General features: G+C 49.2%; 1 long non-coding RNA gene across 2 annotated transcripts; it reads right to left on the bottom strand.

Annotated features, from left to right (window-relative positions):
• Positions 1-10,711: 10,711 nt before the first annotated feature.
• Positions 10,712-27,005, bottom strand: LOC122456065. Of its 2 annotated transcripts, XR_006274699.1 has the most exons (3): positions 26,046-27,005; positions 24,851-25,320; positions 10,712-10,845 (listed from the first exon to the last, which is right to left on the bottom strand). It is a non-coding gene; the product is annotated as an uncharacterized LOC122456065 (long non-coding RNA). The 2 variants fall into 2 exon arrangements; XR_006274698.1 differs by lacking the exon at positions 10,712-10,845 and having other exon boundaries at positions 22,846-25,320.
• Between the last annotated feature and the right edge of the window lie 154 nt (positions 27,006-27,159).

The following is a 27,159-nucleotide window of genomic DNA, read 5'->3' as shown; positions in this document are numbered from 1 at the left end:
TAATGAAGGGAAAATATAGGGGGAATATTATGGACAACTTCCTGAACACGAGCTCTCATAGATAGTGGAACAATCTCCCAAGGGAAATGGTAGAAGTCCCATAATTTGGGACACTTAAACCTAGGCTGGACAATACCCTGGAAAATAAAGAGTAGGGGACAGAGCTACATTGGGAGGGAGATAGAGCTGATGTCCCCATCAGCTCCTTTCCATCTCTAGATCTTCTGGGCTAAACTCCACCCTGTTGTAAGAGGGGGCCATTCAGCTGAAGCCACTGTCCTGGTGTCTGCTTAGGCGAGCAGTGAATTTGGCCATGTAATTCTATCTACATGCTCAGCTCTCCCTCCTCTCATTATCACATGAGAACTGATAATCAACTTTATCTTTCCACTGAGCATAGCAGAAAAATAGCAAACTATTTCTAGATTCCTGTGGGCAAAAATCTATGTATGGGCATCCTGCTAAACTGCATTCAGTAGAGCCAGGCAGCCCACTTGGCTGTGCTCTGGTAGCATGAATAACAAAGGCAGATCAGGTTTCAGAGTAGCAGCCGTGTTAGTCTGTATTCGCAAAAAGAAAAGGAGTACTTGTGGCACCTTAGAGACTAACAAATTTATTAGAGCATAAGCTTCCGTGAGCTACAGCTCACTTCATCGGATGAACTGACTAACTACTTCCAAAGGTGGCGTTACTTCATCAGCATCAGTATAGGTCAGCCAGTGGCACTCTTGCTTCTGGACCAGAAAGCCTTGGAGTCAAGTCACACGCCTAGGAGCTTAGCTCTGATCTCACTCACACTGGGTTTAATGGGGAACTGGAATGGAATTATTCCCGCTTTACGCTGATGTAAGATCAGAACCAAGCCCTAGGATCTGGTCTCATAACCAGTGCTGACGCATTGGGAGTATGGCACGGCTGGAGGAGCCAGGCTCATGTAACTATAAGGGTAATTAAACACTGGAATAGGCTTCCAGGGGAGGATGTGCAAACAGGTTGGGTAACTACCCATCAAGGATGGTCTAGGTTTCCTTGGTCCTGCCTTAGTGCAGGGGGCTAGACTGGATGATGGCTAAAGATCCCTTCCAGACTGATATTTTTATGATTCTACATAAAGGAGCACAGCCAAATGCTACGAAGGGGGAAGGCTTGGTCTTGCCTGTTACCCACCCAATAATTACCCTGACAGGACTTCCTCTGGCACCCAGTGCCAGAATCATGATTCAATCTATCTCCAGCAGGATTTAGAGACTCCACAGATAGTTCAGGATCAAAGCAGATCGAGCCTCAAGGCGAAGGGGAGGAATCTATCCCTCCCAGCCACTTCTTTTATTGATGATACTGTGCAAGAAGTGAAGTCTTTCCTCCTGATTCCAAAGAGCTCTAACTGAATTCAGCACAGCATCCCCTCTCCTCCCCATCGTCAATTGCAGAGGGATTTTTTTTCCTCCAGCCTTTGGAATTTCCATTTGATCCTGTTATTTTTTTAATAGGATCATCTACTGAGCAACCTCTAATGATCAAACGGGTGCCTCATGCAAAATGTGCTTGGGCAGAAATAAAAAGTCTGAGCTTAGGGGCTGGAAAACGCAGGCACCTTCCCGTTGTTCGTTCAGTAATCCATTCCTCACAATCCCTTTTGGCTCCTCTTGTTTCTCCCCACCAATACTTCGTAAATACTCCTCTCGCTGGCAGATTGTTCTATGAACTGCAAAGTTGAAGCCCCCGTGGATTTTTCATTTGCTCTTAAAGTGCAGCATTTAACCCCCACCACTTCATCCCAGCTCTGAAGGCTGCAAGGCAATTCCGGTACCGATTTATTTCATTATGAGGACAGCTAATAGTCTAGTTGTGTGATCCACTCAGGCATAAGATCCCAAGCTGCCTGCAGGGGGCAGATGCTCCCTGGCCTTGGCCTATTATCCCACAATCCATATAGGTATGGTAAAGATTCCTAATTGTGCCTTTAAAAGCCAATGAAATTTACCTGTCAGAGAATCAGAGAGGCCAGCAGCTCTCCAATCTCTCTCTCCCCTTCCCTTCTTCAAGGCTTTCTGTCTGGCACCGCTGTGCCGTTTGTAAGTTGTTACTGCACTGAGTGCATTCGCAATAGGAGAGATGGCTGGGTTTAGGGCGCATCCTTGCTAAGCCTCACCTCTCCTGCTGGATGTGGTGAGCTACTCAGGCCAGAGGACTGCCCTCATCACACCAGCTCTCCTCCATGGTCATTTCTGGGTGGTGATCGAGTCTCTGCACCTGCGGGGGCAGGGTACATGCATGCTATGAGTATCAGGCAGGAGCGTGTTTGGATGAGTGTGTATATGTGGGTGTGTCAGGGGGTTCCATATTTGTGTGTGGGGGGGGGGTTGGCATGGTGCTGGGGAGGACAAAAACTCCTTCCAGCCCCTGTACTTGGTGATCCACTTTTCATCTGCATGTGAGCAAGCAGTGCCATAGTTACTCCAGATTCGGTAGGAGACAGGCCAGCTCGGGGTCTGCTTGAGGCTGCACATGCAGCTGAAAGACATCATAGGAAGGTAGAAGAGCATAGAAGGGAGAGGGATGAGAGAGCTTAATATATTCCCCCCCCCCAAACATTTTAACTCTTGCTTGGCCTCTGCATGTGCGGGCACTGCATGCAGCGTGTGTGCACACAGGGTCTGTGCTTCAGTGCTTTCTGAGCTCCAGCTGGTGATGTCTGGGCAGCAGTGTGTTCATATGGGGGGGGAGGGGTAAATTGGGCCCCTCGGAGAAAACAGCTCCCTAAGGAGCAATCAGTGTTATGAGAAGGGTGTGGAAACAAAAGACAACACTGGATCTGGCTCAAGTGGGCCCTGTCATCACTTCCCAGGACTCTGGCAGTTGGTAAGAGCAGAAATATCACACATCGCCACAGGCAAGGGGAACCTGAATTACTCTGACAATTAACCAGTCCCTGCACGCAGCCAGCTGTGCTGACGCATGTCACCATACATGATGCCTGTTCGTAGCTAGGTATAGCCCTGCTCTTGGAGGTGTCCTGTGCCCATCACCGTGGTATCTGAATGCTATGCCAATGCTTATGCCAATCATGGCAATATCTATTTATGGCTGGGGATAGAAACATCCCTATGGGCATATGCCAGTCATCCCAGCTACAGTGAATGACTGGCAATAGCACACACCCCTGAGTGTGTTCCAGCTATACTATCATCAGCTTAGGGTTGATGAGGAGAAATGATGCAGATGCCATGTGTGCTGATACCCACTAATAGCCAGCAGTGGGAGAAACTCATATTGAGGGCATGGGCCAATCATACCATCATGTGCATGTGACTGCTTCCTCCGAATGCGAGTATAACTATTGTGTTATAGGTTTCAGAGTAGCAGCCATGTTAGTCTGTATTCGCAAAAAGAAAAGGAGTACTTGTGGCACCTTAGAGACTAACAAATTTATTTGAGCATAAGCTTTCGTGAGCTACAGCTGCATCCGATGAAGTGAGCTGTAGCTCACGAAAGCTTATGCTCAAATAAATTTGTTAGTCTCTAAGGTGCCACAAGTACTCCTTTTCTTATTGTGTTATAGGACACTTGGAGAAGAGTTTGGAGCAATAGGCCCTTCTTCTTGGAGTCTGGTGAAAGGTGCTGGATTAATGGCTCTGGAAACTGAATTACTCTCGTTCGCCATAGATTAGGAGCAGGGCTATTTAAGTATTTATCCAGAGTGGCACAGTCATTGAGCAAGAGAAAGACCCAGTCTCTTGGCTCCAAACACTTTTTGATTATTTATTCACAGTGGAACAGCTTCACCATGAGAGACTGAGGGAAGGTCCCTCTCAGAATATCCCATAGCTCAGTGGTTAGAGCAACATCCTTGTCTCAGTTTCCCCCTTCATAGTGGGTCCCCTTGGCCTTCTCCAGGTGGGTTGGTTTTGGTGATGTGGTGTGGCCTGCTGGCCAAGTCATTAAACAAATTTAACCCTTCCAACAGAAATCCAACAAAGAGTCCAAACTTCCCTATGCCCCTCTTGGCTACTCTTCAGCCAGCCTTCTAGGCTCAGATCTCAGCCCCTTCTAGGCTACAGTTAAACCCTCAGTGTTGGTGCAGCCCAGTTATAGAGCACTGACTTGCAGGCTGCTCCTGGAGTCCCTTTGACAGCCTCTCATTCCCCAGAGTTCCCTGTTCTTTGCCCTGTTCCTCAGCCCTGCAAAGTTCCTCCTTGCCCCTTTAGCTGAAGCACTGCCCCCCAAGGCCTTCTCCCTGGAGCCCCTTTTTCCTAGCAGGCTCTCCTCCCAGGGGATTCTGGTAACTTCTCCCCAGAACCTATTCTTCCAGCAGAGCAGAGCAGAGCAGAGCAGAGCAGAGCCTGCTGTCATTCCTTCCCCAATCTGGCTTCTCACCGCCCTTTTTATGAGGCCCAAATGTTCCTCCAGCTAACACCTGACACCAGGTGGCTGGAGACAGTTACTTATAGCTCAGGTAGGGCTGGCCCCCATTTCCTCTTAAAGGCATAGGGACCAAACAAAAACTCTGCTTCTGAGCATGGGAAGAGAGCAGGTGCGAATACAACTCCAGAATTTGCAGCCTGGGCGCTCATCTCAGATGATAATGTGCGCCCTGCACTCCCTCTCAGCCTTTGCAACCGAGCTCTAAGCAAGCTGTAACACCTAGGGCAAAGTTCCTGACTCCAGGAACTGGTTCCCAGTGGCTCTATTTATCTTTAGGTAATAATGTGAAATCATTCTCTTGGCTCATTAGGGAGCCCTCCAAATAAATCTTCCCCTTGCCAGATCAATGCTATTTCGCTTGATGCAGTTTTGACACTAAATCCCGGAGACAGATTGATTCTGTGGTTCTGGATCTGTGGAGAAGAGCTTCGTTCTTGATCCAATTAGAGCAAGCCCTGGGCTTCCTGAGTTTTTGATCTGTTGTTGGAGGAACAACAATAGCTACAAATGGAGGAGCAGCAGCAGATGGAAACAACAAATGTGACAGTGAGGGGTGGTAGAGGGCGGGGCAACTGATGCCAATTTGTGGGTGAGCTTTGTGGGGGGGTTTGTTGTGCAGGGTTTGGAGGGGACTGTGTACCCCCCGCTCCTTTTCTATTTCATGCACACCACTGGAACAATGGTATGACACATAAGCATAGGTCTATCCACCAAATAGCCATCCGATGGTGATTGTCAATAAACGTTGTATCTGACCTGCGGACCTGGAGGTGAAAGACTCCTCTCGCTGGAAAAAAGTATGTTTTGAAAGGAGAAATCACAGGGCCACCACTTCTCAGCACACGATGTGGCTAATTAACTGGGAGCCCCACGGACATACGTGCAGAACACATTGTAGAATGGCACTACCAAGTCATGTGACATGAAGCCAGCCACACCTGAGGCTGGGAAAGCTCCCTCCACGCCCATCATTGTCCCCTGACCTTGACTCATAGGGACCATGCCTAGGGGTGAGAGAGTAGGTCAGTCTCTGTGTCCCTGTAGTGGGGTTATCTGTTCAGTCAGCAGGCTCAGTGGTGAGTGCCTGCTGCTCCAATCTCTCTCTTAGTGCAGTGTGTCCAGAACCCCCTATATGGGGATTAGCTGGGTCAGCTTCTGTGTCAGTAACCCCTTAGTCCTGCCCATCCTAGGGCTAGGTGGAGGGGGACTTTGAGGTGGGTAGAGGGACCTGGTCCCTCCTGCTCCACAAGTTCCCAGCCCAGGGCCCTGAAAGTGTGACAGCACAGAATGGCCTACACTCAGCCTACGTCCTGCTCACTTTCCCCTGGGCCAGTTCCTACCACACCAAATGCCTCCATTTGGGGGCATCGCTGCTGTTTGCTCCAAATCCCAGAGCTTCAGGGCTGATGCAGACAACCCTCTGGGTTTCCCCACACACAGTCCTCCCTAACTCTGGGGTGACTTCTCAAAGGAGAGGGAGAAAGACTCACAGCCAGACTCTAAAGGGGGCTTCTTCTCCTGCTGTTCCAGAGAAGTGCTCCTCCTAGAAACAACTTCTCTCCTCCCCCTTGCCTGGGATACTGGAGCTCTCTTTGTAATGCTCCTTTCCCCAGGAACCCGCTCAGCAGTGCCTGAGGAATGGAGCTTGCCTGGCCCAGGCCAGTACTACTTCAGCCTTTCCCCTGCCTTGGCCTCAGTGTGGGGTTTGTAAACCTCATCCAGTCCCATTCAGGCTTGGCCTCTTCAATGAAACTGCCAACAAGATGGCCAAATGGAGCGGTTCTTTTGGGCTACAGACATTGCTACCCTGAGGGCTGGGCTGAGACCACATTATTGGTATCACGGTCACACTGCAAGCACTTCTTCAGGACCCAGGCTCAGAGGTCCCTCAAGCACCACCACTGCCCCCCACACGATTATCCTCAGGACAGTGAGCATTGATTGGTTGTGTCGTAACGTGGGCAGCCAATGGGAGTTCTTACAGAGACAAGGTGGGTGAGGTCATATCTTTTATCGGGGTGAAAGAGACAAGCTGTCGAGCGCCAAAGAGCACTTTGTTAGCTCCAGACCAGACGAGGAGCTCTGGGTAAGCTTGACAGCGTGACTCTCTCACCAGCAGAAGCTGGTCCAATAAAGATGTTCCCTCACCCACCTTGTCTCTCTAATATCCTGGGACCGACCTGGCTACAGCAACACAGCAAAGAGTGGCAGGCTCCAGAGATCCAGCCTGCTGGTCTCCCGACGGGCAGCCTCAGAGGTCACTACTAAAGGTGTTAAAGCCGGGGAAGTTGTGCTTTGAGTGGCTTTTATCACCTCTCTCCCACTGGAATTGCCTTGCACTGTCTGGGCTGTGATCTGACTGCAGGGAAGCTCTCAATTCCTTAGCCCACGGAGAGCTCTCTGGGTGAGACGCACTGTCTGCAGCGATGCCGCGCTGCGGCTGGTGGGGTACCCGTGGATAATCATGGAGCTGCCTGTCAGTGCAGGCCAGGCCTTGTGACCCTGGTTCTTTCGCAACGTGGCTTGGGTTCTGAGACTGCAAGGTTGTTTCAGCTCCCAGGCCTCTGCTGCCAGAGCACTGCTTTCTCAGCCGTAGCCATGGCCGGTTTAGCCGCTTGCCAGGACAGGTCCTGCCTTTTATTTTTGACTCCATGCTTGGCCTGAATTCCAGCTGTTTGGCCCCAGTGCTTCTGGCTGATCCCTGCGCACTGGTGCTGTGAGGTCCTGAGTGATCTCCTCCTGCCTTTCTCGGGGTCACATTGGCCGAGGCCACCAACCTCGTCTGCCCCAGTGACCCTGAGCGGGAGTCCAGTGCTACAGGCAAAAACTCAACATTGTGTCACCCGTCCCCCCCTGCCTCTTCTCCAGCTCCCTGCCCCCCCGAAACTCCCTGAGGCATGAACAGCAGGCTCTCAGGTGCTTATTCAGCTGGTTTGGAGAAGCAGGGAGAGCGTGTGGGAGGCTACTGGAGGGGCATGGGTTGCAGCCCATTAAACGCAGGTACAGCTTCTCAGGAAAAATGTAAACAATTTTTTTGTGTCGGGTGGGAGGGGGGGCTAAGGGGTGGGGGGGTTGGGTGATGTTTAAAGGATGTACCCTTCAGTGCCAAGCCTTACCCATCTGCCCATGCTTCTGAAATCTTCTGTGCTAAAGCTTATCTGTGGGATCAGCGAGATCTCTGGGGCCAGGACTTAGCTGAGACAGCAGATAGATCCCTGAACCCCAGAGGGGGAAGTGGAAGGAATTACCTCAGCTGCCCCCTACCTCTTCCACCCTCAAAATTAAATGCTTTCTGAACTCAGAACAACCTGACTGATGTGGCATCCATGTGTTAGTATCTCCTGGTTTATAGATTGCTGCCCTGCAACAGCACAACCTTCTAAAGATATTTGGTGTAACAAAGGGGCTTTTCCCCTCCCTTCATTCCCAGTGAAACCCAGAAGATCCAACAGGCTCATCCTCAGGCAGATCAGGTGAGTGGGTGTGGGGACCTGGCTGGCTGTGTTTGAGTGTGGTCAGCTAAGGGTGTTTGGGGTGAGAGGGGACAAGTGTGGATGACCATGGGTACTTGACTGGGATGATGTAGGTGTCTGGCTGAGTGAAAGGTGAAAATGAAATCACCAGTTCCTGGCAGGAGATGATGGGGCAGCTGAAGGAGATGCCAGCAGCAGCTGCTACAGTATGGGGCCATGGCAGGAGACAGGGCTACATGGAGGGCCCTGCTTTGGGCCCAGTCAATTTTGGCTGCAGCCCGGCTTGAGAATCCTCTTTCTGATAGAGGCCCAAGAATCCTCCTCTGTCCTGAGATGGCTCAGTGCATTGGCAGCGGCAAGTTAGACACAGATGATATTTGGTAACCTCTCTGGGTGCTCCCTACTGTACCCCAGAATTCTGGCTGCAGCAGCGACTCAATGGAGATGCTGGTCAGCAGGCCCCAGAAGATGTGGTGGGGCAAGCAGTGTAGTAATGGAAGCCTTCACCAGCAGTGGCCTGAAAATGGCTGATGAAAGAAGAAAGAAACCACTAGCAAACCCTGAATCCTTCCTCTGCGGGAGGAGATGTCACCGAACGGGTGCAACATAGCGCAGGTTCAACCAGGAGGTCTTGTTTAGCTTCACCAGCTAGAATTTGTGGCACTGGAGGCCATGAGCTCTGTTCCCCATGAGCTCTGTTCCCCATGTCACAGACCAGTCTCCCCTCGGATAAGAGAAGCAAGCAGGGGAAGCCACTCACAGACTGATTTCCTCTCCATCCAAGCCACCCACACTTGAGTAGTTTGGAGCTCATGTGGTCAAAAGCGCTGGGGTTGAGTTCTCTTCGGCCCTGAGGACTGGTGGATTGGCCAGTCTGCTGTTTGCCAATGTCCGGGAGTACAATGAAGCCCTCCCTGAGTTAGGTGTCTAGGGATGGGGACGTAAAGCTGGCTCTCCTAGATCTTGTCCTAAGCAAGTGAAAAATACACAGAGTGAGTGCTGCCGGCAGGCCAGAAATAACCAAGGCCCCAAACAGCTGAACTGCTTTAGAAGGGTTTTTTTCCCCCCAGCCCTGGGAGTTGATCTTTTCATTCGGCTTTTCTCTCACATGTATTTTTACAGCGCACTTGGGACGAAGCCTTTCCCTGCACTGTGACACAGCACTGCAGCTTGAGTCGAATGGCTGGAAGTGCATGTCACCAGGAGAGCAATTTAGTTCCTTATGCCTCCCCAGCCCTTAGCGATAGCCAGGCACAGTCAGGTCTGGCAGCGCCAACCCGTCTGCCCCGGGGGAGGGTTGGCCAGTGAAGCCTGGCTGCAGCTCTTCTTGCGCTCCGTCTCTCTTACTCTGTGTTCCTGGCATCTCTGGCCCTGGCCAGGAAGAGCAGCTGCTAGTTTGCTTAACACTGTGAGACAGTGCCTAAGAGACACAGAGCTCGATTCCTCTCCCACTCATGCCAGTGTTGTGCCACTGACGTCAGTGGTGTGATTCTGGATTTACGCTGGCGCGAGATCAGATGCTGGCCTTTAGTGAGGGTATTCAGATGGAAATGAGAGTGTTTCCCTCCCCACAATTAAACAACCCTTTAGCCCGAACTCAAGTCAGCTGGCTCGGGCCAGCCGCGGGTTTTTAATCGCCATTCAGACATACCCATTAGGACTATTGCCATAGAGCTCAATATTTGAAAGCTGTTCATGGGAACCTTATGATAAGAAAATAAGGGCTTCCCCTGACATGACCCTTCTCTGGAATGCCATGGATTGGGTGAGCTATTTGGGGGGAGAGGCTGGGAAAATAGTTAAAAATAGTGTCTGCCCCTGCTCAGTGAGGACAGCTGACTCCTGCACTCTCCATAAGGGCATTGGGAGTCATGCTGTTAGCCCTGTGGTGGAAACATCCACCCCATGGCCCTAGGTGGGATCAGCCCTGGGACAGGTGAGAAAATACAAGCAGTGCTCTCTTGCTCCAGCACCACAGAGGGACCCTGCAGGAGACCTCCTGGCCCAACGTCAGCAGAGTCTGACAGTCCCTGAAGCAAGGGCATAGCATGACAGATGCTGTAAGGGGGAGGTGCCTTCTGCACACAGCCTCAGAGCCATGTGGATGAGTGACCGAACAGGAATGGAACAGAGCAAACACGGAGCGTTGGCGGTGGAGCTCGGGGAGGTCAAGTGTGGGGACCTCAAGTATCCTCAGCCTCTTCTGGCACGGAACATAAACTAACTTATTGCTACGCAAAAAGGAAACATTCAGGGCTACAGATTCCAAAAAGATGCAAACAGGTGCTTTGATGCCCAGGTACCCAATCTGCATCTGCAGCTGCAATGTTTGCAGGTGCAAGAAGTGTCTGTTCAAATTGAACAGAGACTCACGAGAGACACCTTCTTTGGAAAATGGAGCCCTCAGTGAATTTAGGAAGGGCTCTTTATTTTAAGCCCTAAAAGGGGCATTTGCCATCTGTCAGGAGCTGGAACGGAAGCCCTTGATACCATCTGCCCATGGGACTGGTGAATCATCCCAGTTTCCAGTTACCCACAGTTGTTTGCTTTGGTAGATCTCCAAGTTAGGGGGAAAAAAACCCACCCAGACATCTTTTCCCACACAATAACAAAAATGCATTTTTTTGACAAAAGCCAGTGTCAACTCTGCTTTTACTTGGGCAGCGGGCTGGACAAAAATAGGAAATGAGATTGCGCCGGCTTCAAATGACCAAGCCAGATCCAGGGTTCTGGGGAGCTCGCTCGGGGTCGGGCAGCTGAGAATTTGCTCCACAACACGTGAGCCAAGAGGGAGAGGCCGGGTTCTGCTTAGCCTCCTCTGTTATTTCCCGAGACTAGCATTCAGCCAGTGGCCATCAGTGGAGGCACCTTGTGTAGGCTTCTCTCAGAGGCTGTGGTCCAAATTCCACCCTCCTGGGCAACTCATCTGGAGTTCCAGACTGAGGCCCTGTGTATGGGGGTGTGTACGTCAGCTGGTGTGGGACACTTCGCTTTCCCCGGCTAAGGCACTTGGCCTTGGAATCCACTCCACCCCAGCTCAGCTACTTATTAACTTGACTTTGTGGTCTGTTCCTGCCCAGCCCTTGTGAGGCTTTTATTGCAGGAAGCTGCTCCCCAGAAAGCCCTGGGAGCATGCCTGAGTGACTGCCAAGCTCAGTTCAAGAAGAGGCTTCTCACCCAGGTTGGGCTGGGGCTGGGGCTGGGGCTGTGTGAGGGATGCAGCCACATTTGAACTCAGCAGGTAGCAACCCTTTGCACTATTCCTCACTCGGGGTTCCCCCTCGCACTAGGACTGGAGCTGGACTTTTATCTTGAGGGAACTTCTTAAGGGGAATGTACAGCCTCTGGGAAGGGGGAAGCCAATACCATGCCCCCCCAAAAAAAATCAAACCAGAAAGACTCCAGACTGCCCCCAGCCAGCAAAGTTCTCAGTTCTCCTGTTGTTCTAGGAGGCAGGCAAGCTTTCTGCACTTCTCTTAGGCACCATGTCAGGGGAGGAGCTGATTCCTTTCCCTATTAATATAGCCCAGCCCCAAGGGCAGGGCAGGGTGCTCCTGGATTGTGCAGGCTGAAAGCTCCAGGCTGTGCCTTAGAGAGGTAGTACACCCTGCCCCGGAGCTGGTGCCTCCCGCCCAACATCACCAAAACCACAGGGAGAATGTGGAACATGAAGAACGGGGTTTAAAAGGTTTTAAAGCCCTGAACTGTATGAGTGTTGGGCCCTTGACCCTGCTCCAGACTTTCAGCTTTGGAGCCCGAGGCTCCAATCCTGACCCAGGTCACAAGTGAAGTGAGTTTGGTGGATCTCATCTTAGCCCTCTGCAGAGATTATCTTACATCTTGGAAACCATGAGGGTCAGTGTTTGTTCAGGGGAAAGCCAGGGCTGATTTAGCAGAGGGATGTGGTAGGTGCATTGCCAGAATTGGAAGGGCATGGTACCAAGGGTACTCCAGGCCAGGAATGGATCAAAGATCATTGGCAAAAAGCTGAGGCTCAAGACTGGCACAGCACTGTACTCAGAACTGCATCAAAACCTTGCATGGCATCTACCCATGCTGTCTTTGCTGAGGAAGAAGAGCAGCATGGCTCTGGAGAGCCGCCACAATGGCCCACTTCACCCCTTGGCTGCACTTCTGGTCTAGTGAGTGCTGAGTGCATCGATCGCCTTTCTCTCTCCTCATTTATGTCACTGAGCAGTTTGTCTGCCTCCAGGCCTTTCACTCGGTCTGTCAAGTGATCTCTCTTTGGGGGCTGGAGAAGCAGGTTGAGGCAGAAAGAAAAGTCCATTCAAGGTCCCCCTAATATTTCTAAGGCTGTTGAAGATTTAACATAGAATCGTAGGACTGGAAGAGACCTTGAGAGGTCATCTAGTCCAGTCCCCTGCACTAATGGCAGGACTAAGTATTATAGACCATCCCTGACTAACCTGCTCTTAAAAATCTCCAATGACAGAGATTCCACAACCTCCCTAGATAATTTATTCCAGTGCTTCCTGACAGTTAGCAACTTTTTCCTAATGTCCAACCTAAACCACCCTGGCTGCAATGTAAGCCCATTGCTTATTGTCCTAGCCTCAGAAGTTAAGGAGAACAATTTTTCTCCCACCTCATTGTAAAACTTGAAAACTGTTATCATGTCCCCTCTCAGTCTTCTCTTCTCCAGACTAAACAAACCCAGTTTTCTCAATCTTCCCTCATAGGTCATGTTTTCTAGACCTTTAATAATTTTTGTTGCTCTTCTCTGGACTTTCTCCAATTTGTCCCCATCTTTTCTGAAACATGGTGCCTAGAACTGGACACAATTCTCCATGTGTCTTGCTGATGTAAGTGGGCAGAGCTTCATTGAAGGTGGAAGATTTGGTCCATTTTTTTTTTGGAATGAGTAACAGGGCAGCCTTGGTTTAGCATTGCTGGGTGTTCCCGGGAGCCAAAGAAATTGGGATGGACAGAAACATCAATATCAACACCTATGTCAGCGCCCGCCATTCCTCAAGAGGGTGAGTCCCACAAGATCTGTCAGTAGTTCCACTGAAGATGGAAAATCTGGCCCATTCAGTTGTGCTTTTTCCCTGTAGACAGGACATCACCTATCCTGCAACAATACTCTTAACTCCCCATCCCAACGTCTATCTTAGGTATTTCTAATGCATCCATCAGTGTAGGATCAAGGATCTGAGTATTATAGTAAGACAACCCATGTAGAAACCTGGTGCTTGGTCTCTGTGCTCATAGAATCAGCATTAGAGCTAGTGGGAAAATGGACTTTTTTCCACAGGAAATTTCAACAAAAACCAAAAGGTCATTTTCAGCAGAAAATTTCTACTTCTCTTGGAAAAACCTGAAAACCTTAAATGTTTTGGTTTTTGGCAAATATTGTAGCTAAAATCCAAAAGTGTTCGGACCAAAAACTTCAAAAAGAACTGCCCCCCCCCGCCGCCGCAGTTTTAGATGGGATGTGTTTGGTTTTTTAATTTTTTTTTGCTTTTCTGAAGAAAAATTGAACATTTCCAAGGCGAGCTGGCACCATCTATGGACATGTTCATTCCATCCAAACCCCAGTTTTCTCTCAGAAAGAAGTGAAGAGGGAAAAAAATATTTGATGTGCAATTCAGCATGGGCTTCCAGTACCCTTGCAGGGCGAACTAGGGCTTCATCTCTGTGGAAGGCCTGAGAGGCACAGCAAGAGGGTTAGGTGTGCTTCTCACCCACCAGTCATTTGGAACTAACACGATCCTCTCTGGAACAACAAGCTCAGCACAGCCCTTCGCTGCCAGAATGGCGCTGCTGTAGCAGTTCCAGATTGTTTGCTCAGTGGCGGTGGAGAGCATACGGGTGGCCATGGGCGATCATATCCAAAGTATCATTGGCTGTGCTCTTCCTGCTGCAAAGTGCTGAAGCCAAAGACAGAATTAGCAGCAGGGCAGCCTGGGTTTTATGTTACTGATTTTTCAGGTGTCCATAGGAACATAGGAAATTGGGCCTCTGGCCCATCAAGTTCTTCCCTTTCTTTTGACAGGACCTGCCCAGACTTGTGCGGTCGGTAGCAGGATTTCCTGCTTGACATACCTAGGTTAGCATCTGGCATTGCTCAAGAACACGTGACCCAATAATTTGCCAATGGCACCAAGGCCCAGCTGCTGATTTCCTATCATTTCCTGCTCTATCTGTTTTAGGTTCATTTTGCTACGGGACTGGGGCAGTCCAAATGGATTCTGAAGACCTGCCTTTGATACTAGACCCAGCAGCCACAAATGTTTCTGTCTGAATTTAGTGGTCGGCTAAACCATTTGAACTCAGAGTGGCTACCCTCCATGGAGCCTGGCAATCCATTGCAGAAGAGAGGAGCAAGTGCAGGCGGGGAGTCTTGGGGGAGAGGGGATGAAGGAGAGGAGTGCATAGGTGCTGGAACTAATGGTTCGGGGGAAAAGGGGGCTGCCGCACCCCCTGGCTTGAAGTGGTTTCCATCATATACAGGGTTTACAGTTTGGTTCAACGGCTCTCAGCACCCCCACTATACAAATTGTTCCAGCACTCCTGGAGGAGTGACTCAATGAGCAACAGGTGGTAGGGGCCTTAGGGGAAGGAGCGGAGCGAGGGCAGGGACTGGGGGGGAAGAGGCTGAGTGGGGGCAGGAAAAGGAGCAGCATGGATGGGGCCACAGGAGAAGAGCGGGAGCAGGGCCTCAGGATGGAGCGCAGGTGGGGCCATGGCCCAGGTGTCTGCGCTCTCAAAGGTGGTGGGTCGGCAGTGCACCTCTTCCTGTTTGAGGAGACTTAGCCTCCCCTGGCCTTTTATACACCACTGTCCATGCCAGGCATGGTTCCCACTGAGGAAGGATTGTCCCACTGACAATCAGCTGGAGTTTGCCTTACAGCTGGTCAGAAAATGGGATTTCCTTCCCATGGGAAATTCTGACATTTTCCTTCCAAATCAGGATGAGAAGTTGAAATATCAAAACTTCCTGCGGAATGAAACGTCCTGAAAATTTTTTTTTGGAAACAAACATTTTTTGGCATTTTTGATTGAAACAAAACATCCCAAACATTTTGAAACACACATTTTTCTTTCCAAAATGATGGTTTAAACCAAAACGGTTCATTTCGAACTAACACTACAACTTTAAAAAATGATACTGAAGTGGCGTTGTCAGTCGAAATGTCATTTCAGATTGCCACTTGGAAATGCAAAGCGTGATTGCATTTTGAAATGTCGATTCAAACTGAAAGAAATCTCTAAGGAAAATAAAAAATATATATATTCCATCGGAACCAACAAGTTCCAGTGGGACATGTCAATTCTGATGAAACCACATTTTCCCACTGGGGAAATTTCTCCATTGGGAAATTTTTCCATTGGGAAAAATGTCGACCAGCTCTGAGCTCACACACCCCAGCTGCCCACCACCTAGTGAAATGCCACATGACAAAGTTCATGCCATTCCAAAGTCACTAGCGTGCAAGATCCACAGCCGGTGTAAACTGGTGAAGTTCCATTGACACTCAGTGGAGCTCTGCCAATCTACCCTAGCTGAAGATCTGGCCCCCCTTGTTTACAAGGAGGTCTGGCCGTCTCAGTCCCTACAAAGCAGGGGTTTGGTGGAGGTGGCATGTGGACAACAGGGAAAGAGGGGCAGAGAATGACACTGGAGGATGAAGAATCTGGGGAGGTTAGGGAGACAGAGATGGCTCTGGAATGCTATCCCAGGCCGGCACGGTGAGCACTCACTTCCTTTCCAGGCAGAGTGCCTGAGACTCTATATGCACATAAATTCATCGGGGCAGCAGGTGAGTTTTGTCTTGGCATCCTCCACTCCAATGCTGTCTCACCCACCATGACATAGCCTATGGCGTCAGTCAGTTCATTTATCCCATTGGGTTGTTCCCTGCCCCTAGGAAGTCCCAAAATGTATAGGGCCTCAGCCAGCCTGGGAGAGTGCAGTCCTGCAGCAACAAACGCCCCAGTAGAAGGATTTCTTCTTGCTGAAAGCTGCTTAGCAGCTTATGGAAACAATAAAAGTAGCATTATCTTCAGAGGCGAGGCAGATGGTTTGGATGATTGGTTTGACTCTTAAGCTGGATTTGAGCTACAGATATTCTGATTTTTAACATTTTTTGGCTGGTCAGGCTGTGGCACCATAATCCCCAGATTCAAGTTCCATATAAATCCTGTTCTCTTCGACTTGGAAGACTCTCCATATGACGCTCTCCTGGGCACAACACAAAGATCTGTGTGGCCCTGAGGATGGGTGAGCCCATTAGCCCACTGGCAGGGCTGTGTGCTATGCTCTACCTTGCCCTGCTCCAAACCTGCACCAAGTCGATAGCCAAGCATGCCCACATTTAGCTCTCACACTCAAGGTTGCCCCTTAATTCACACCTGAGACTTTTGTATTCGTGACAGTCTTACCTTCCTAGAATTCCACCTGGGCTTTCATTGAGATAAAGTATGCGTCTTCACTTCCTGTCCTAAACTGGTGCTGTCAAAGAGCTCTGGCTGGAATTTTTCATGCTGGCCAAGGGGATTCCTAGGAGCGACAATTTGCAGGAGTGCTTTGGGATCAAAGATGCTGCATAAATGCATCAATGGCATTAACCGAGGCATGACCAGGTTCCTCCATTGTCTTTAAAGGGGCTTGTTTTAGTCTTTTGTCCCTCTCCTCAGGAGGCCTGGACTTCCCCCTGCCATGTGAGTGGTGTTCTCAGCTTGAAATGCTCCTCCTGTCTCCTGCTGCTACCGTTTAGCTTGTTCTCGCCTTCATCTCCTCACGGCTTCATTCTGGCAATGCCTTATGGAGCGATATCCCAGAGGAAGTCTTGCTCGTTCAGAACATGGCAGTGGGACAGGTTCCCACCAGCCCAGCTCCTCACACACTGCTTGGAAAGTTTCACATTCATTTCAACATACAGGCTTCCACATGGCGGACGCCCTGATGGATTTAACCTTGATTGCCCAGCTCTAGGCTCTCTTCTCCCTAGTGCACCATGGGTAGTGAGTTATGAACTGCTCCTAAATACCAGCCAATGATGGCCGGTGCCAAAGCATTTGTCTGGTGCGGCCCTGTGGCTCTGGTGTTCGGGTTGGCCAAGCACATCTGTGTGTATAGCGAAAAACTGGGGACAGCTTCCATTGCCTTTGAGAGGTCCTTAAAAGCACCCGCTCTGAACACCCAACCTTTGGGGGGAAAGTGTGAGTGAGGATCTTTCAGAATTTGGCTATTGCAAGTGGCCCCCATCTCTACAATGGGCTGAACCACCCCCTAGATTAACCCCTCCTTCCCCAAAATCCAGATTCAAATCTGTGGTCTGAGCACATCTCTAGTCTCCGAAGTGCAGCTGTCAGCAGGAAAGTGACTTTGTTAGTGTAGGGGCGAACTCTCCCAATCTCCCTGCAGTGCTTCAGGGGGTGATTTTTTCCCCTTCGCTTTTGCATGTGAACCCTGGCCTTTGTCCACTGCCAGCATTGCTGGCCCAGCTTCCAGGCTGGGAAACTGAGTTGTGTTCATTGCACTCCCGAGGAGGGAGGGCACAGCCATCAGGAACTCAGCAGCCAGTTTGCCGAACGTGTGGAGGAGCTGAGGAGAGCCCAGCTCATGGCTTGGGAGTTAGGGTGGCTCTGCAGGGATGATGCCAGGGGGAGTGTACTTTTGTGGGTAAGCTATGTGGCTGTGCTCCAGGGAACACATGGGGCGCAGACAGGTGCCATAATACTGAGCCAGAGTCCGTGTTTGTGGGCCAGGCCTGAGGGGATGAGCGCATCATGAAAGTCACTTGAGAGAGAAGCACATACACAATCAGGTGGTATATAAGCCACCCCTGGGGCTTAGCCCGGCCTGTGAATTGCAGCATATGGTTAATTACCAGGCATGTCACATTGAATAAAGACCCTCTCCCAACCCACAGCAGTCAGTGTAGGGGCTGGAGGCAGGTTTGAGTCCCAAGCATTCCTGGGTCCAGACTTTTGCAGAGCTGCAGGGCATTGCTGCTTTCTCGCCGGAGAGGAAAATCATCCAAACCCGGCCAGGCAGAGGATCTTGGGCTTCCAGTTGCCTGGGGCAAGAAAACGATTATTGAATCATTTTAATGTGTACAAATGTCTCAGTAATCTAGCAAAGTTCATTAAAATGCCAGCCTCACGCAGGGCATTGTGTTTAACCTTGGTGCTCTCTTAATTACCAGCTCCATATTTGCCTGGAGCGTCAGGAGATCCAGCGTCTGCTGCAGCTGCTCGGGTCGAGTGCCAGCCCGCTTCTTCTGCTTGGTTTTTTCTATTCTCCTTCTGCTTCCCATGTATTTGGTGGCAGGCGTGTTGCCTAGTGATTAGCACCCTGGACTAGCATTAGGGCATTCTGGGTTCTACTCCCCAGCTGTGACACTGACATATTCAATGACTGGGGGCAAGTCACTTAGCAGCTCCGTACCTCAGTTTCCCAACCTGTTGTGAGGCTCATACCACTAACATTTGTAAATTTGTAAAGACGCTATAGATGAATGAGTTATTGTAGTTAGTATCTCCCCACACTTTGGGCACAGCCCAGCCAAACAGTGGGGGACTCAGAAAAGAGAACCTGTCTGGTTATAAAATCCTGCAGTGCATGGGCTGGGGAAGGGTCTTCTTGTAGTCCTCTCCATCCGTGTATAGCCCACCTCCCTGCAAACTGTCAGCATGGGACTGTCACTACCCACCAGCTGAGAGGGGCAAACAGAGCTTGCCTCAGACACTGGCTGAACCTCTCCCAATCAGCCGGCAGGCATGGCTGCGGAGAAACACAAAACTCCCTGCCTCAGCACCCCAACCCTCTGAGCCTATTAGCCCTATGGTGCTTCAACCTCAGCCGCCTTTGGAAGTCTAAGGTAAGCCAGCCACAGCCATCCAATCGACTACCCAAACAAAGCGAGGTTACATGCCCTGCCTCTTTACCCAGTCCTTATCCCCCACGTTGCCCAGCGTCTTCGGGTCAGTATCTCTCGGCCCAGTGTCAGTTGCTGCACTCCAGTGGAACAGGTTCATTCCAACTCCGTAATGACACAGCACCCTCTGGTCTTCCAGGCAGACTTCCCAGTCCTCTCACATCTGGCACAAATGTCCAGTTCAGCCTTCAGCTGCCCATCAATATCACCGTCCCAGTCAGTGAGGGTCCTGGTGCATGGCCTCCATCCAGGACTGGATATCACTTGATGCAGTTTCTCGGACAGGACGATGGGGCTGGGGGACCTAGCCCTTCACTGCTCCCATTTGCGCTGTTATCGTGTATTGTTTGTACAGTGCTGTGCATCTCCTAGAGTGAAACAAACCCAAACACGTCCCAGCCTGTCATTAAAAGCTGCCTCAGCTCATTGCATCTCTCAGCTTGCCCCAGTAATATTTGTGGTATCAAATGCCTCCAAGACCAGGACCATGGACAGGGAAAGCAGGTGCTGGTGAGAACAAGAGCTCAATGGGAGCTGATCCCCAGCTGCTGAAATTGGATCAGTCATCTTCATTCCTGTCCAGAGATAGGCTGGGACTGAAACCCAGAGTCCCAACATGGACTGAAACCCTGGGTCCCAACTTTATTGGTCTTTGGATAAATTTGGACATTGTGGCTTGGGCTATTTCTTTAGAACTATGCTCAGTTCGTATTTGAGCTCCCCTAGTCTCCAGGATGCATTTAAGTTCAGGGTCATGAGTCCTGAAGGCCTGATTCTCCTCTCACATGGGTTTTGCTCCATTGGAGCTCCTCTTGGGACTTAGGAATGGAAGGAGACTCAGGCTGGTGGAGTCCATCTGTTGGAAAAGAGGAGGAGAAGCCCTGGGGCAAAGACTGTTCCATGTCTGTACAGCGCTTAGCACAATGAAGTCCTGATCCCAGGCTCTACACTAGTAATAATAAATAATAACAACAATTAATAAAGCCACCATTCATCCTCCATTGGATGAGAAGAAGCTCATCCAACCTGCTACTGGGCTCTTGGGATTAGTATTACACTCAGAGTCCCCTGGACATGCACAAGAGTCTGGGAGTCACCGGTCTACAAAACAGATAACTCTTGAACTAGCTCAAGAGTCCTTGGCAGAGAGGTTGAGCTTGTGTGTGTGCGTGTGCAGGTGTCTATGCAGTAAAGGGGAATGGATACGTTTGCCTCAAACACCCCACACCCTGGTAGGGCAGGTGGTGAGCCTGTTGGGGAATGGTAATTGGCTTCTGCTGAATCACTGAAGCAGGTGACTCATTACCCCACCTGGAAGTAATGGAGCCAGGGAGTGACTATCTAGAGACCCAAATCCTAGGGCCTAGGCTGAGCAAGGAGCAGCCAGGTGCGGTGCGGATTGTGCTGAACTTGATGTTATCTTATTGTTAATGGTAAATATTGTTAGTTTCTTTGTTAATAAAACTGTCCAGCAGGAAGTGGGTGAGTTTTGACTCTACACAGTGTCTGGATCTTATTTTAGAGTCAGTTGGGACCCCCCACTCACAAGATGTTATGGGTATTTGGGAAGCTACCTAGACAGAGCTTGGGAAGAGTCACTTTTTGCACAATGATCACTCAGGCGTGGTGTTTGTACAGATGCCCTTGCAGGTGACCGGGCAGGAGTTTGAATGGTTCAGGGATAGGGATGAATCTTCGGATGGTTTTCTTTTAACAAAAAGGGAAGTTGGTTGGCCTGCTGGATGTCAGGCACTGGAGTGGGAATCAAGTGGTCCGTATTCTGTTCCTGACTGCCATTGTGACCACTCCCCTTCTCTTCACTTTAGTTTCCCCATCTGTAAAATGGGGATAATGGGACCTTTTGCAAAGAGTTTTGAGATCATTGGATAAAATGTGCTAGAGAAACGTGCAATGCTATGCTGCATTTTGAACTGGATTTTGACTCTCTTGGGGTGAACGTGATGGAATCTGAAGGTGTTTTTGCATGTATTTTTTGTAGGATTTCACCCAGTGAAATCAATGTTTTTGTATTAGTTAACATTAAAATTTGCTCAGCACCCTAGGATCTAACCTTCAAACAAAGGGCACAGCACCAGCCACTTCATTCATATTAGAATTGTTTTTATTTATTAAATCTCCATAGCATTAAAATAAAACTTCCCAAAAAACAAGGATCATCTTTGTGTTTACATGTAAGTCGTAAACCGGGCAAAAGAGGAAGACTTCTACAGAGGTCAAAGGTCAACCAATCATCCCTTTAAGAGAAATAAACATCCATTTTCTCTGGTACAACCACAAACTTCTGTGCTGTTGGACACTGTGAACCAACGAAGAGGGAGGGGGTTCATGAGACAGCGCACAAAGGGAGGAAGGCTCTGGTGGGTCGGGGCTAAGGGGGACTGTGTGTGAATGCAACTAAAGTCTGAGTGCCAAAATCACAGGGGGAGGGGGCATGCCTGGAGGACGGCCCCACTATCGGCGTGCAGATGTGAAGAGGCCCCCCTTCCTTCCTTAAACAATGAAACACTAAAATAAAGAATAACAACTGAAGGGTGGGGCCGGGGTAATTTTATATTATGTGAACCGTATTATAACTGAATGTCCTTTCAGGGCCCATGTATCAGGAGCATGTCTCTATAAAACGAAGGCTACCGGCTACCCGAATGGCTCTAAGAACATGGGAAAACTCAACTGCAAGAGTTGCTGGCAGATCTCAGCGCTTAGCGACCCACGGAAGAGGAAAAGGTGCGGAGCAGGGTTTAAGGCCCACAAAACACACCTAGCGCCAAAGACGCACAACCACAGCACTTTCCCAGAGGCTCCTCCCACCACAAGGTTTGGAGACTCATTGCTCCATTTGCCCTTCCCTGGGCCCAGGGCAAGCAGGCAGAACGGGATAATGAGTGGGGGATAAGTGCAGAATCTGGGCGGTGAAAAGATGTTTTAAAGGACAGGCGTAATGAGGGGAAAATGAAATGAAAAGCCACATGTTGCTGGGTATGGACTGCTGGACAATCTGGAAGCATATGGCTTTAGGCGCTACTGCGACTTGGGGTATGTGCAGGCGATGCCATTCCCTTCCCCTGTCACTTTGGTAAAGGAGTGTCTCAGAATCAATACAAAGCAAGTTTTAATGTCTTGCTTCCTCTAATACAACCGGAGGCAAAAAGTGCCTCAGAGCAACCTCAGCCACAAGGCAACTGAAGTCAAACACTGAAAAGGTTTCCACTTTTCTAATCTTCAGGACCTCCATGCCAATCCCCCACTCCCCCACTCAAAAATTGTATTACCCAAATAGTGCTATATATCAGTCTGCAAGAACTGAGTCAGCCAAGGACCCCAATGGACAGGACAGTTACAAAGTAGAAATGCTTTTCTCTTTATAAACAGTTCGTTTTAAAAAAACACCAGCCTTTGCGTTCTGCTCTTCTGGGGTCTTATCCTAGAACCCCATCTTTGGTGTCATATTTCTCTCATTACGCTTCAACACAATCTAATAGTTAACACACACGGGAGCCAGGAACCCCTGAGTTCAAGTCCCAGCTCTGACACTCATGCCCCCTTGTGCAATTACTTCCCCCTGCCTCAGTTTCCCTCCTCTGTAAAATGGGGGCTACTTGTCGACCTCACAGGCATGTTGTGAGGAGTTATTAGTTGCTGTTTGTAAAGTGCTTTGAAGATGAAAGTTGCTCCGAAAGTGCTAAACAGGCACTGCAAATGCAGATACGCCTCTTCAGAAAAAGATGGGGAGAAAACAGCTGTCTGTGCACAGACATTCATTTACCAACATAACTAACTTGTCCGTTTATATTCTTCCCTTTCTAAAAGGAAAAACTAAAAACCCTAAAGGGCATCGAGTCCACTTTGTGGAGTAGAGGATGGCAACTTGTAAGTGACACAGGAATTATCCTCCATGATAATCGATTGGCTACTGTTTCACTGATCTTCTCTTGAAAGGGGTACTGGCAGGGCAAATTTGGCCCAGATTTAATTTTTACTTAAAGACCAGTAGAAATATTTCCATTGCATTTTTTTTTTAAAAAAAAAGTTATTGGAATGGAGACAGATTTTCTTAGACAAAGAAACACTCCCCCTTCAGTGCACCAGACCCAAACCTTGCAGCCTTTTGCTGATTCCTGGAGAACTGTCAGCAAAATTGACTAAAAACTGACAAGGAACAAAGTGAAACTGACTCATCTGTTTTCTCTATCCAAGCTAAATTAAATGTGAACATTGAACAAAGAACTTAAAGGGTGGGAATTAAATTCGATGTTTAAAACTCTTTCTATTTGAATAGTGCACAGGCTTATTACTAATAGCGATAAGGGACTTTTTCAAGGAAAAATCAAACAGATTTTTACCCTGACAGTGACCTGTTAGCAACAAATGTAAGGGAAACCCTTAATTATGTCCTAGCATACTTAAATGCTTCTTAAGGTAGGATGGAGAAATTAAAGCAGCCAGGTTTATATTATCATGGTAAAGGACTCCAATTGCCTGATTTGCCACTTAAATACATCAGGGAAAATCTGGAGTAGAAGCAGAGTTATGCTAGGGTAAAACTAGTGTAAGGAAATGGAAACTCAAGCCCTGGCTGTTTTTCTTGCCTTTGGTCATGCAGGCAGAAGGGGAGGAGAGCGAGAGAGAAAAAGAAAGACAGAGAGATTCCACCTTAATACAAGATGAAAAACAAAATTGACAGAAGCAGAGAGAAGCTGATGATGCGTTGCTATGGTTACCTCATGTGAGACATGCCTTGAACATCCCAGAGGTATCATACCCTAGGGTAGATACCAAGATCTTCACACAACAGGTTGTTCGGGCCTTCCCAGAAGGCATTGCAAAGACATAAACAAATAGGGTTGGGGCAAAAAGGAAAGCTCTGGTTTGTGTTCTCTTTGAAACAGCTGTGCCCAGTAAACAAGCAACCTTCAACCCATCTCCAGGCTGGACAAAGGGAGCCAATCTCAAGACAGGGAGAAATGTAATAAACCTCCTGACCCCCCCCTCCCCAAAGTGCAATGTTACTAATTATATTATTGTTATTTAGCTCAGGACACTTTGGTCAGAGAAATGCTGTTGATCATATCACACTATTGTGTGTGCCAGCTGGTTAGGCCAGATTCTTGTCTCAACCACACACTGGTGCATCCAGAAGAATTGCCACACATGTCAATGAAGTCGCTCCAGATTTACACCGGAGTGACTGAGAGAAGCATCTGGCTTTCGCATCAGCTCCAATCCCAGCTTCCCTTCTGTGAGGACTGGTGGTGGGAATTCAGTTGTGGATTTCCCTGGTGGAGTTCCTTCCATAAAGATTCCCACCCCCCCACCCCTCCGGTGACCTTGGTCTAGTAGGGGGCATTTCCTGGGTGACTTTGGTTGGTGCATTAACTCCAAGAGCCCCAGTACTGGCTCCAATGATAATTCCCACAGGAAGACAACACAGTTACGAAAACACAGATTAAAGCAAAAGATCTTCTCCCCTTGTTGCTGGACTCTGCCATCCTGCCCTGCAGTTCGCCGTAAAACACTGAGCTCTCTTTGGTCAGCCTGTTCACTTTAAACACAGCCACTTCCGCCTTCTAAGTCTTTTAGCAAACTGGGCATGAGATGGCGCATGCCAAAAGAAGCTGCAGTTTAACCCTTCCCATGCTAGACCCTGGTGTAAACCCAGCACCATACCTTAGCAACATGTCCTTGGGATGTCAGGACTGATGCTAAGGTGTGTTCCTGGCTTCACATGAGTATCTTTTACTGGGCATAACCCTTCTGTCCTGGGAAAAACAGAATCTCCAGGGACTGAAAGGCTTGAAAAAAATTCAACTGAAGTTACAATGCATTAGCAAGTAATGGCTGCCTGCCTGAAAGCCCTGCTATCAACAATATTGATCCAAACTCCGGCCTGTCTGAAATTCACTGTGGATGGAAGCCAAAACCCACAGAAGACAATGGAAAGACTCCCCGTCTCTGGATCAGGCCCCTGGGTCCTTTGTTCTATGTGTACCAACAGTGGCACATGAATAAATAGCACTAGACACTTACTTGAAGCCGGGCTGTGATCTAGGTAGGAAGGCACTAGGGCAGGGTGGTGATAAATAGAAAATGAATAAAACTTCTCTGCCTAGTCAGTGTTTAAGCAGCCAAACAAGCCTTGATTGATAAAAAGGTTTTCTGGTGGTGTAATAAATCGCCCCAAATGCCTCTGCCTGCCATGTAACATTCATTTAGAATTTGATCAGCAATGTAATTAGATTCTTAACCCTCAAAACTTGTTGAGGGTTCACTGGATTGAACACAGACATTTCCTATTAGCTTATTTAAGAAACCACAACATTTATAACAGCTAATAGGCATTTAATTTATTTGCTGGGGCCATGGTGCCTGGCAAGTTGGATGTGGTAATAGAAGGTCTTTTTGTCTACTGACTCATGAGTGACAATAGGGGGTACAGGTTGTCTCCTACAGAACAAGGATCCCATCCTTCTTCAAAGGCTCAATCTCTTCCTTTCACCCTTGTGACGGGGCAAGGCTAGATGGCTATAGAAAAGTAGTGGGAGATAGATATATTAGCTCCAGGCTAAACAAATCCCAATAAGACCAGGATAAGTGAAATGGCAGCTGCTCCAGGTCAATTAAGACACCTGGGGCCAATTAAGAACTTTCCAGAAGGCAGGGAGAAGGCCAGGTTGATTGGGACACCTGAAGCCAATCAGGGGCTGGCTGAAACTAGTTAAAAGCCTCCCAGTCAGTCAGGTGGGGGTGCATGTCAGGAGCTGTGGGAGGAAGTTGTGCTGTTGGAGAGGCTGAGTAGTACACACCATATCAGGCACAAGGAAGGAGGCCCTGAGGTAGGGGTGAAGTGGAGTTTGAGGAAGTGAGGGCTGCTGTGGGGGAAGTAGCCCAGGGAATTGTACATGTCATGTTTCAAAGGTCAGCTACCATAGCTGAAATTATTAGGGTCCCTGGGCTGGAGCCTGGAATAGAGGGTGGGCTTGGGCTCCCCCCACCTTTGCCCCCTGACTAATCACTGAGACTGGGAGACAACAGAGACTGTGCGAGGGAGGATAACTTCTCCTCACCTCCCTCGCTGGCTTATGATGAAAATGGCTCAGTAGACTGTGACCCTTGTCTCTAGAGAGAGAAGGGTTACATGGAGGGTCACAGTGAGCCTCTGAGGGTAGCGAAATCTACCAGGAAATGCAGGACTCATGGAGGCAAAGACAGAGCTTTGTCACACCATGTTCTCTGATATAAGCCATCTAGCCTCCCAGGCATACCCACTAACATCTGTATTGGGAAAACAAAAAAGAATCAAACAAGGACTCAGTGGATGTGGCCGCAAAAGATATGCATGAACCTGCCACTCCCACAACAACCCATGTGCCACATGCACACCCCCACCTGCTGTGGAAACTTGCAATTGAAAATGCAAATCAGGTGCCTCTCCCATTAAATTAACTTCCGTGTCTGCTCGGAGTCCAAACCAGTGACTAGATGTGCAGTTATCCAGCTTTTGCAGCTGCTATAGGCATATTCATCTTTCAACTGGTGCATCCGCCTTGGAAAATGGGGTCCAGGTTTAACCCACCAGGGCCCAGAAATGTAGAGTTAAAGAGAAATGCAGAGTATGTGTTTGCAGCACATTTGTTTCAATAGGTAAGTCGCCCCCATGCCACAGAGACACCTGCTCCAACCAGATGCAAGGGGATGAGTTGGGTCCAAAGTGTGAGCTTCCTCTGGGGCTTTCCTGGCTTCTGTGCTATTAAGACAGGTGCTGATTTATTTGGAGTTATGTTTGTACAGTGCAAGCGACTTCATTATTTATTACGATTAAATAGAAAAGCAAACACTCAGAGCACTAGCCCCAGAGCTCTTTGGAGTGGATGTTTGCTTTGTTGAAGGGTGCCAGATCCGAGGCTGAAGTTCTCTGTTTATCCACAACCCAGGGACAGCACTGGCAGTTCTGCCCGCTTCTCCCCTCCGAAGCTGCAGCCGTTTCGTTTACATAGATTCTTTCACAGAGTTTAAAGCCCAAAGCGACCATTTGATCATTTAGTCCAGGGGTGGGTGAACTTTTTGGGCTGAGGGACACATCGGGTTTCCAAAATTGTATGGAGCGTGGGTTAGGGGTGGCTGTGTCACCCCACACAGCTAGGTGTGGCCTGGCCCCTGCCTCCTATCTGACCCCCCTGCTTCTCGCCCCCTGACGGCTCTCCCCGGACTCCTACCCCATCCACCACCCCCTGCTCCCTGTCCCCTGACTGCCCCGGGACCCCCCATCCCTGACTGCCCCCTGCTGCCCCATCCAACCCCCCATCTCATTCCTGACTTGTCCCCAGGGACCCCTGCCC

The sequence above is a fragment of the Dermochelys coriacea genome, chromosome 10 (assembly GCF_009764565.3).
Source record: "Dermochelys coriacea isolate rDerCor1 chromosome 10, rDerCor1.pri.v4, whole genome shotgun sequence".
NCBI classification, from domain to species: Eukaryota; Metazoa; Chordata; order Testudines; family Dermochelyidae; genus Dermochelys; species Dermochelys coriacea.
The sequence above is the reverse complement of the archived record's forward strand: the minus strand, read 5'-3'. Positions and strand labels throughout refer to the sequence as shown.